Source organism: Achroia grisella, unplaced genomic scaffold (genome assembly GCF_030625045.1).
Source record: "Achroia grisella isolate CSIRO2021 unplaced genomic scaffold, CSIRO_AGI_Agris_v1 utg702, whole genome shotgun sequence".
Taxonomy (NCBI): Eukaryota; Metazoa; Arthropoda; class Insecta; order Lepidoptera; family Pyralidae; genus Achroia; species Achroia grisella.
This window is the reverse complement of record NW_026712999.1, coordinates 1,975,811-1,988,224: the sequence shown is the minus strand read 5'-3', so window position 1 is coordinate 1,988,224 and position 12,414 is coordinate 1,975,811.

Here is a 12,414-nt window from a genome sequence, read left to right as displayed (position 1 = left end):
CGGATCTCGGCATTTGATACGATCACATAGAGAAACTTTAAGTATAAAAAACCAGAAAAATAAAATTACATAAATCTTTTTTAGGGCTTATAGTTGGGGTTGTAAAACTCTTTAAAAGGTAATAACTCTCTTAAAAAGAAAAATATAGCAAAGTAGAGTCTGTAAAAACTAGTCTGCATTTGTAGCTTACTTCAGTCTCACCTATTATATAAATTGCATAGTAAACTGTTTCTATATATAAGAGACTTAACAGCTTATCCTCTAGATTAGCAACACATGATTAGTATTACATGATAACGTGATGTCCGTGATGCTGTCTAGTATATAGATTCTTTGACATTGCAATTACATAAAATAAAGAAATTAAAGTATCGTTATGTTTAATTTGTGGGTGACAACAAAGTGAGCAACAATTATAGTTTTTTTTATTTTATTATTAATTATAGTATTTTCTGATAGTGTATGGAGACGGGTACTCAAAATAATAGCTGGGACAATACGAACGCTAATGAGAATTGTGTCCTCATGGGTATTTGCTACGTCGTTGCACTTAATCGGTTTCAATTAATTTAATTGTTAAATAATTAAGTTAACATATTGATGGGCTTGGTAATCCAGCGTTGGTCCCGGTTTCGAATCCTCGCATAAAACGATTATTTGTATTTATGAGTTTGATTGTTTATATTTGTTATATTACGACTACAAACTGCAGAAATCTATAATACTTTATATTACATGTGAATATATTACACTATATCAGAGATGTCTGTAGTTTAGAGAGGTTTTAATAATACGCAGAATTCAGTTCTGGCAGAAATAGGAAGGAAAATGTGACCAGGCGAACTTAATGATAAGTTGGAGGCCGTGGATGCATGCTTTGTCCTTGACTCTGATCACACCTATCACCAGCAGTTTGATTCACAATTACAACGTACGTATTTCTGTATTGATATCAGTAATATTAATTAGAAACAGAAATAATAATTGTTCAAATAAACTTAATAGAAGAACTTTTGATGTCTTATTTTTTGTTGTACCACTCATTCAGAACGCAGACACATTACAAGAAGAATGACCAAGAAACTTGCGACAATTAGGAAATTTAAAAAAATAATTTGCATTTCGATGTTTTTTATAGATGTGTAATATATATTTTATTATTTCATAATTTAAGCGCCGCGCTCAGTCAGTGATTCATCATAAATCATCATTGTTAAGTCTTGACTCCATTAAATAAATAATTATATACATTTGTATGATATTTATTCCTTTCAGCCTACAGTAACTATGCTAATAAGTGCCTGATTAATTATAAAGTCTAACCCAAAATTTTAATTAATTTTGCGTAAACTTTTTTGTTTTAATCCCTAACTTCTTTATATCCATCCCTTATGGGAATATTTTCAGTATGTATATACAAAATTTGCCGGACACGCTAATTAAAAAAAATCTATTTTTAATTATTATTTATCAAACTTCACGCTAGATCCTTGACGGGGTAGAATGATTAATAAATTTGTGTATAAAAAGAAGGGAAAAATATTTGCATATATAATTTTTTCAAATCTTTTAATGATATGGCAAGAATATATATTATTTACAATTTACTATGAAAAAATACTTCATTGAGACGACCCATTAATAAATATAAATATACTTCTAAATATTTTTTATAATAATCATCGAAAAGGTTTTCGTAGTTCAGTCATTTCACAAATTTATATTTACGATTTTTTCGATAGCGTGGCGGTCCATTATACATATTTTTCTCTCAAAATAATTGTAGTAGTAATGGAGTCAACTTTCTCATAATAAAATACCCAAACTCTCTTATTTATTATTTATTACAAATAAATAACCCCTGGACAATTAACACAGCGCCATCTAGTCCCATGGTAAGCAGAGTTTGTGTTAAGGGTACTAGACAACTGATAAATACTTTTCTTATAAATACGTACATAATATACATAGAAAACACCCAGAGCAATACAAACAGTCATACTCATGAATAAAAATAAAATGTTTGTACCGTGCGAAGAATCGAAATTGCGATCATCGGAAGTAAAGTGGCGTACAAAATCGCTAGACCGCTGAGGCCTTCACTTATTAGTATAGATTTAATTTAAGTTAACAAAATGAATTTTATATTAAGTACTATAAGTTAGCAATACTGATTATATAACATTTTGATAAACTGTATCTAACTTAGCTTTTAACCTTTTACTAAATTACTAAAGACACATATTACAATGTATCAAAGAGAGACGAGTTTCTGTGGAAATTACACAAATATTTAAAACATGAGGACAATAAGACGCCATTCTTCGATCTCGCTGGAAACTCTAATTACTAACATCAGCAATTAGCAGTTATTATAAACGTACACACAGACGTACAATTTTGCTAACGATTTTCAATACGGTGTAATTATGTTATGGAAATCATATTATAATAGTAATAATCTCAGGACAATTCACACAGCGCCATCTAGACCCAAGTTTAGGCAGCTAAAGTTGTGTTATGGGTACTAGATAACTGATACATATACATAGACATATATTTTTTTGTTAATACATACATATTATACATAGAAAACACCCAGACCGATACAAACAATCATACTCATGAATACAAATGTTTGTGCCTTGCGAGGAATCGAATCCGCGACCATCGGACGTAAAGCGGTGTGCTACACCGCTAGACCACCGAGTATAAAAAAGTATCATATATAAAATAATCGTCGAGTTTATGAAATTTTTCAAAGTTTTTAATTTTTATTTATGTGCATAAGAAGTGTAACAAAAATGTTCCGTAAAGTCAATATTTGTGACAAAAATGACTTATGTCGATTAGGGAAGTAAAAAATAAATCTATATGTATATTGTTCATTATTAACAGTTGACAATTCCTGTAATTACAGCTTCTAAGATGTAAGCCGTGATGTTGTATTGTTAGGATGACATTTTAGGATTGACATGCTTGGGTATAAAATAAAGAGAGATCATACCGATCTCTCTTTATTTTATGGCGTCCCTTAAAAGAAACCCTTAAAATAATTCAATAATTAACGCACATAGGTAGTAGGTAAATTAGTAATCGACATGTTAGCCGACGCTAACGACAATGTGCTTCTAATATATAACACGCGGTTGCCAAATTGCGTAACATTAACCGAATCTAATCAATTTCAACTCCACGGTCGTTAATTAAAACTCAGTTAAGTAAGAACCCTACCCCTTCCAATTAATTTACTAACGATATTTCAAAAGGTTCGAAGGGAATTCGTTTTGGTATGCTCACGCCAGGAGCCTTGTAGAGCCACACAAGTCTTAATGTTATTGTTCAACGCTTAAATGAACTTAATAGGTCTTTTATGGGAATAGGTATAAAAATTTACAATAAGATACCAAAGGATATGTTGGTACCTTTAAATAAATTCAAAACATCTGTTAAATCATATTTACTGAGCAAAGCCTATTACTCAGTAAACGATTACTTGAATGACGAGTGTGCATGGCAATAGTTGTTCATGCACTGAATTTTCATTTAATGTTAGACATAGACACCTATATAAAAATACATTGTAAATAAACTGGCTTTAAAAAAAAAGTAATTCAATTGAGTTTCTTGCCAGTTCTTCTCAATTGGATCTATATACCGAACTGGACGGTAGGGAAAAAATAAAATTATAATGTAAAAATTTGACGTACATAAGCGGCTAAAATGTCCTACATGAATAAATGATTTTTGAATTTGAATTTGAATTTGAACGTTAACACGTTATTGAGTGTCTTACGAGAATATGAATTATTTTATTTTTTTCTTTATATAACTGGAAATGCTGACGTTCAACAGGTGGCCACAAATATCACGTTACCATGGGACGCCTGTAGTACCCTTCATATGTTGCTAATACCGAGGACTAAAATATTGTGCTTCCGTATATTGTAATCTCACTGCCTTCCAACTAAAACACCTACTTCTAGCTTCATCAAGAAACTATCTTTATGAAGCTGCTTTGTGTCTGACTGAAATTTGTAAATAAAAAAATAGCCATAGGTACATTACACAGCTCTATATCAATCCAAAGTATAACTTTATGCATAAGTACTACATGTCAAAACTAATATGAATACTAAAATACCCTTTTTCAGTTAATTTACATAAGCATAAGAAAACATCCAAATTAATACAAACAGTTCTTATTATTATTGTTGATTGATTTTATTGTGCGGGAATTCAACTCGCCTCTTTTGGACGATGAGGCCATATGATAAACCACAAAACTATCAACAGGTAGGTACTAAATTGTCCAAAGAAGCAAAAAAAATATATAAAAGAATTGATAATATCTTTCTTTTTTGAATTCGTTTAAAAGGAGGGCTACATAGATACCGAAAGATTTATAGAGTTCTTATAAAAAAAAACTTTTAGCAATCAAACCGTTAAAGCGAAGGAAGTAAGACTTGGCTAAGTTTTTGTTGCTAGTTATCTTTTAGTGCTCTGGATAGCGGCTGAGATTGAGTTTTGCAATCGAAGTCGCTGAATTGAAATGCAATTGCAATGAAATAAGGTAAGTTGAAGAATATACTAATGCCATTTATTTTAGGTTTAATTTACAGTGCTATATATAATGTATGTACTAAGCCCTCATGAATATGTAAAATATCGAACATTATTTACTTTTTATTCAATCTATTTTCTGAACTTGCAAGAGTAACACATGATATTAATTAATACAATCAAATAATTCCCAGGTTTTTTTTCATGAATATAGGGATATTTTATCAAATTTGTACAGAGTCATTTGCGGCTGCTTTTGTCTTACCTATTGTAGCTGAAATTGGAGGACACTTTAGCCTTCTAGAATAGTAACTCATCAATGGTCCCACATGCCTCACATTATGACAGTAATATAAAATAAAAAATACTTGACGTTTATAAGCTGGTAAAATATCACATATGAATAAATATTTTTGTTATGTGCTGTCAGGTTGCCATTCCTGGTACGGAAAAACAAATTAAATGTATTGTATAAAAATCTGTCAAATAAGTATATGACTGATTTTTGATAAACAAGTTTCAGAGAATGCTTTATTTATTCAATAGGTTATAAAATAACACCAATACAAACTCGTAAATTTCCTCACAAGATTATTTAATAATATTTTGAGTAATATATTGAATGTCCGAATGAGATTCTTGAGTTAGTGAATATAAATTTACCAAAGGAAATTCACGAGAAAGTGCATACTGGGGAGTTTTTATCTATATTGTCCCTTACAGACGATATAATATGGTGCAAAGTGGCTTGTACTTGCTACTGAATTGCTGACAGAGTCCTGTGCAACGATATTGTAGCCACCCGTTATGTCTTTGAGCCGTTCCTTCGCTTGATGTAGAGTAATGTGAAACAGAGTAATAATAATAATATATCGAGAACACTAAAAAATAGATAATAATAATGATAAATTTATGTAATGTGCTCTGAAAAATAAAAGAACACTGCATAATTTTTCAGAGCAAAAGGCAGCTTTGTAACTTATAGCAATCTCTTATAGTCAAATTGTAAGAATAAATACAAAATATTACATATGAAATTTCAAATAATTTTATTACTTGTTTATAATTTTTTTAATATTAATGTATAACATACTATCTATTCCGCGCAACTTTGTCTGCACATCATACTTACTTGACATTTATCTTTATATTTCGCCAAATATAATATATTAATATATATTTATTATAATTTTATTATAATAATATATTTTTAAATTATAGCGTATATTATTCTGATGCATTAGCTATATTACTGTAAGTTTTATCAAAATTCGTTCAACAGTTATTAAAGAGTAACAAACCTCCACTCATTCATTCATGCTCACAAACTTTCCAGTTAGTAACAAAAATTTAAAATAATGATGATAATTTAGTTTCTCATTTTTTAATAATTTAGTTTCTCTACCGTGAACTAATCTATGCTCGTTGTCTTGTTAGAAGGAGTATAGTGTCCGACATATAATAACTGTTATAAGTCTTGTAGAGAAACAGCACCAAGTCGACTCCGCTCGAGGCAATACGTGTATCCATGAGAATATTATTATTATTATTATAATTGATAGTAATCGTACTCAAATGCCGTGGCCAAAATGTACAATTAGTAATATTACAAAGTTATTAGTACTTAACTAATTAACGGCCAAATTGTTTCAGGATCCACTTTTTTTATTATTTTTTGGTATGTATGGTTTGAGCTATGAATACTATTAATATAGGTTGACCATGATAATATATAGACTGTTTTATGATGTGGTCAATTCTGAGATACGACATGTACATACAATTGAAAAGTTAAAGATTAAGGAAAATAAAATGTATTTAATTAGAATGGCAAAGAAGCTGTATTGCAAGTAACTAAACATCGCCTGTACATAGGAATAGCACTACTATAGCACCATGGATTAACATGCTATTTTTTCTAATAGTGGAACACCCACGGATACTCGCCCTTCCTGGAAGAGGCAACTTGTCAGTCTCGTAATGTACTTCGCTCGCTATGGTGCACGGGGTCATGGGTTCCTCTTAGCATTTAACCAGTATTCAACAACTGTATTTTTACTCAAATAAACTCTACTAACACGAAATTTTTTTACTAAAATAAGATTTTTATATGCAACTACAATTGATCTGAATCTGAAGGTCTATCAGATCTATCTTATCTATAAATAAATGAACAGCATTATGACATCATGTTATCACGTAACGACCGTAATCACTTATGCTACTCAGGTGACTAGGATTTCAAAATTTTATCAAAGAAAGCTACGTGGCGGCTAAAACAGGTGAGACAATCGTATATGAAGTCTACCTTAAATTAGTACATATTTATACATATTCACAAATAGAAAATAAGGTAAATTTAGTTCAATTTTGCGCTAATGAATAGACATAGACATCTTATTTTAGTAATAATATAAACGTGAAAGTTTGTGAGTATGGATATGGATAGATGGTAGATATATGGGTGGATATTTGTTATATTTCATACAAAAAGTACTGAATGTATGATGTATTACGTACTATGTAAATGATATAATTGGTTAATAACTAAATAAACATCTTTGCGTTCATGTAAAAAGTACTGAACGGATTTTAATAAACCTATACAATAATATAGCTTATACATCAGAATAACACGTAGGCTGTAGGTGAAACCGCGGGCACAGCTAGTTGGACATAATTGTTTACAGAAAGACGTAATTGAATACAGTATTTTTACAAACTGGAGTATTTTAACATAGTTCTCTTCAAGTTACAGTGCACAGCAGGATTATGTTGGAATTTTTAAACCATTTCCAATGAAACGTTGGAGTTCGTTTAAATCCTCTGTTTCATAAATCTGCTACAAATGAACGTGAAAAAGGTAGTTTTTTTATTTAATTAACTAATTGCGATATTAAAATAAAAAGTAATTAAATGGGTTAAATAATCAATACACATGAATTGATCCCTGGACCTAAACCATTAGACCATCAAGACTGTCAAATCAATGGTTTTAATTAGACAACAGTCTATGTTAGGAAAGATAAAACAAGTTAATAACGTATATAATATACGATCATCACGTTATCATGTGATGACCGCGATACCACTCATGCGCTTTCATTTTGGAGATATGATACTAAGATACCTTCTATATCCTTCTTATCGCACTTTTCTACAGAAACACAGTTTACAAAATAAACTTGTTGGCAGGTGAATTAGATAATAACTATATATACATTATGTTATAAAATCTACCTCGATAAACATTTATTGTTTTGTTATTATAGTTCTCTTACTTACACGAGCTAAAATAAGAAACATCTTTCTTCGTAATTTCGTGGAACTTTGCTTGTACTATATAAAATATTATAGTTGGTATATAAAGTAATTTTATTCATTCCAAAACCAATTTGGAATGATTAAAATTTATTTTTATTACTGTTTTAGCGTACCGTCTTTTAAAATTGTAACAAAATATGTATGTTACGTATAAAATAATGCTATTAACTTTTAGAAGCAGTTCTAGAAACATTTTCACGCAATGTCTAGAATGAACTCTGAAATAAAAAAATGAATGAAAGCCGTTAGATTCGTTACGGAATTTCATTTGATCAAAAGTAAAATTTCTAGCTCGCACTTGTAACAGATGATATTGTCGGAAGAATTTACAAAGTTTCTTAATTTACTGAAGGAAAAATTTATTTTACACTGAATACAAATATACTTTATTAGCAATTGGAAATATTAAATTCGTACAAATTTCATACAGATTCTTTATTTCACATTGAATATATTTTTAGTATGTTAATTAGAGAAGAAAGGCCAATTCCAGTCAATGAAATACAGCGTGACATAGGAAGTGGTGAGTGGATTACAAAAATGAAAATGATATACATATAGTATGATGAATGTGTTGTAATTGTTGATACATATAATAATTAACTGTTCTGCCCTTTTGCTAAATAAATGTATATTATTATTATTACATATACTATATCTATATTGTTATATGACCTACAAATTCTCTACAGACGCAGTTAGCAATAAAGATTTATTCTGTTCTATTCTGTCAATGAAATTAACATAATACGTTCTACCAGATATTAGCATCGACAAATGTAGATACGATTAATAATTTAAAAAAATATTGTTTGGATAACTACGTTGATAAGGACCTCCATTAATAGCTTTTCAGATATGAATAGATAAATTCACAAAAAATAAATATTCAGGTATACCTTTTAGTTATATAATCCACTACATAGTACAGGAACTTACTAAGTATCATTGTTTAATTTAGTTTTGGTATTTCATTATAGGGGCAGTAAAGTCCTCGAGTGGCGACCGCGGACCGAAAGACGCAGCGTGGGAAGGCCTCCGACAAGGTGGACTGACGAACAAGATCGCTGGAAAGCATTGATTGCGAGCAGCGCAGGACCGATCGTCGTGGAGATTTTTTGGGGAGGCCTTTGTTCACCAGTTCGTCCGGGCTGAAATGATGATGATGATGTTTTCATTATGCCAATAACAAAATGTAATTGAAATGTTTTAAAAATTAAGAAAAAAACTGTTATTACTATTTATTTATTGCCTATATTTAATCTACTTTCAAATTAAGGTTTAGACATTAAATTGTTTAAAAAAAGGTGGTAAATATTCGTTTATGACGTCTAAAATTCTCAAACTTTAAACCGAGTGAATAAGTCGAACAGTGCAAGACGTCCCAGAAACATGGGTAACAAGATTCAATTTTCATATTTCAGAAGCTCGGTTGCACCATGGCAAATGTAAGTGCGGTGCCGACTGCCAAACGCGTGATAAAACTGCCAGCGATATCACAGCGAAAGTGGTAGAGTTGCTATTCAACTATTATTTGAATTTTGACACAGTTACACTTTTAACACGATATTTCCTTGGTAGTCACCGATGGTCGCAGATTGGATTCTGCGCATGATATTAATACGAGATTACCAATACAAATAATCTTATTTATGAATAAAAACATGTGTATTTGTAAAAACGTAGCGTTTTGTTGGACCTATGTATTTTATATATTTACAATAAATGCATATATATATATATATATACGTTATTATTAGTATTTCTGCTTGGTTCGAGACTACATTGTGGTGCCTGATATGATTAGATTATTTTTGATCCAAGACAAGTAAATACTCTGTAGGCACTTTGAAGTAATATTATTTTGGAAGTTCTTTATTTAATATGAGTGTATACTAGGAATTCTTTCTCATGTGTGTATATGAGAGAGAGAGAGAGAGTCGAGAGGGATATATCCTATCTCTTTATGTTACTTTACTATTATTTTAGCTCGCTTATATGTAGTATAATTTTTATAGAGTATAATTTTTTTTTAAATATTTTCATATATTATTCTGCATACCAATATTTATATCATATTAATATAATATTATCAATATGTAACGAAAATGACGGAAGATTTATTTTTAAGTTAAATAATAATACTGGAAATTAAGTGAAAAAAATTTTACCATGTAGCATTATGAATAAGAAATATCAACAATTAAAAATAGTTGAAACAAATACATATAAGAGCGTCTCTATACCAATTACTGTCTTTCAACACCCAATATCACTTTAGAGTCGAAATACTTGCTGAACAATAACGAACTCTATTCTGTAGGTCTAAAGTCTACATAAAGCAATATTTGCTCCAGCTTTTGTTCTAAGACTGGAATCGTGTCGCCTTGAGAATACAAAATCAAAATTAAGGTGACCTCCCACCCCTCGACACCGTCTCATAAAATGGGCGATTGCCGGGGTATTGTCGTATAATTTTAAAGGTCTTTATTGACTGGATATATTGGTCTATATGTTTCTCTGGTACTTACGCAAATACTAGCAGTTAACTTTTATAGAAATATTACATATATTTGGAGACATAAAGTTGTATTTGTCGCAGTATTACGAAAAACCCTTTAGTGGTTTCGAAACGCTCAACAAATAAAAAATTATAAAATATTAAATTTAGTAACTTAAAACATGTCATGGAATTTAGTAGACAAAGTTATTTATAAATAGTCAAAAGGCAAAAAGAAATATTTATTTTAATTTTTAAATTTATAATACACTACATAAATTTATTTTAATGTGTATTGGTTTGTCATTTCCATTCTCATATTTGATACAATAACTATATAGTACAACTCTACAACTGTACAAGTATAAAAAGCACAAATAATATAATATTACTTAATAGAAATATATTTGTAAATAAAACTCAAATACTCTAATATCAAAAACAAATAAATTTATAGCATTTCAAAGCGCGCTATTATTTTATTATTTAATTAATTAAAAATTATATTTGAAATTAATAAGAAAAAAATAGTAATTAATTCACAAAACAGTCAGTTTTCGCCTCGTAAAAATTTAATTGTTTTATTATATACATACATATATGTATGTATATTACATATGAACAAAGACGTTTGAAGGTTGATAAATATGTCTGCTCATAATTTACCTACCTGCCTTACCTATCTACCTGCTACTCTTCAGTTTACCCTTAATTATGGCTGTTGTAATACTATAGAAACATAGGGAATTGTATAGTAAGAAATAAAACGTGGTAAGATCCCGTGATTTTCTTAATGTTACCTTTTTCTATTGCCGTGGGTTCTCCCAATAGGTTGATTATCCAGTAGTTCATTACAATGCGAGTTCGCGAACCGAACAATTGGAATGTTTACAAACAAGAATGAACCGGAATAACGAGGGAAATAAGAATCCAGTGCAATCACGACACTGGGTCCTTTAGGAATTTTCGCCAATCAAAACTTGTCGAACTCATTTTTGGAAGTTTATACAAAATTTATTCAAAAGAGGCATGGCCCCAAAGTTGTCAGTAACTTGTCTCTCAGAAGTCTGCTAAATTGCATTACTCTAGTTATGATAACCGTACAGACAACGTCTGTTTTAGTGAAAGTCCTTCACTTAAATTAAAATTGGAGTGTTATTGTCTCTGCAATGAAAATGCTACGACATTTATCCCGGATGGGTTAGTCAGAAGTATTGTTAATTCTCGACATTATAGTGAATACTTCACATGTTCACATTTGCAGTTCTACCACCATCTCCAGTATTATTTTTGTGATTTGCTATTGATATATCCAGTAAGTTCACATCAACAGCCAAATTGTTTTAGTGTTCTCAATTGTCAATTTATATTTCTGCTACTGTTTTGTTATTTAGTTACGATACAAATAGTGACATTGCTGAAATATACCGCATCACAAATAAAAGCAATAATCACAATCTTATGGTATCTAAATCTGTTCCGCAGTGTCTCCAATACGGCACGAATCGTTTAAGTCATCCCATCAAGTGCGATTGTTCCGGGTAGAAATGCTAGTTCAACCCAGGGTTGCCAACCTTAAAATACTTACCAAGAAATAATAAATATAGCCTCTAACCAAGAAATAAAAAATCTCAAAAAATATCGCATATTAGCTTATTTTATTTGTATCGATCCATTTTCGTAATTCGAAATCAGGTAGAAACTTGTATGAGGTTGGAAATATTCTCGTACACAAGGTTAAAAAACTCGTACTTGTACGAGGATCCTCGTACGATTGGCATCCCTGGTCCGGCCCAATACTCTCCGCCAATATTTGAACAAGTCAGCAAATAGAGGCCGGGAATTAAAACGATTTTCTTCTATAGCAGGTAGACAGCCAACTCTTAGAATTGTAATACTATTGTTTTCTATGCAGGCTGATTGATCGAGGCTTTTATTTTTGTATTAAAACGATATTCAGGTATACAATGTGTAGGTGTGATACGTATATACTTCACTCGTTACCGTGAAAAATGCATGGTATTGCA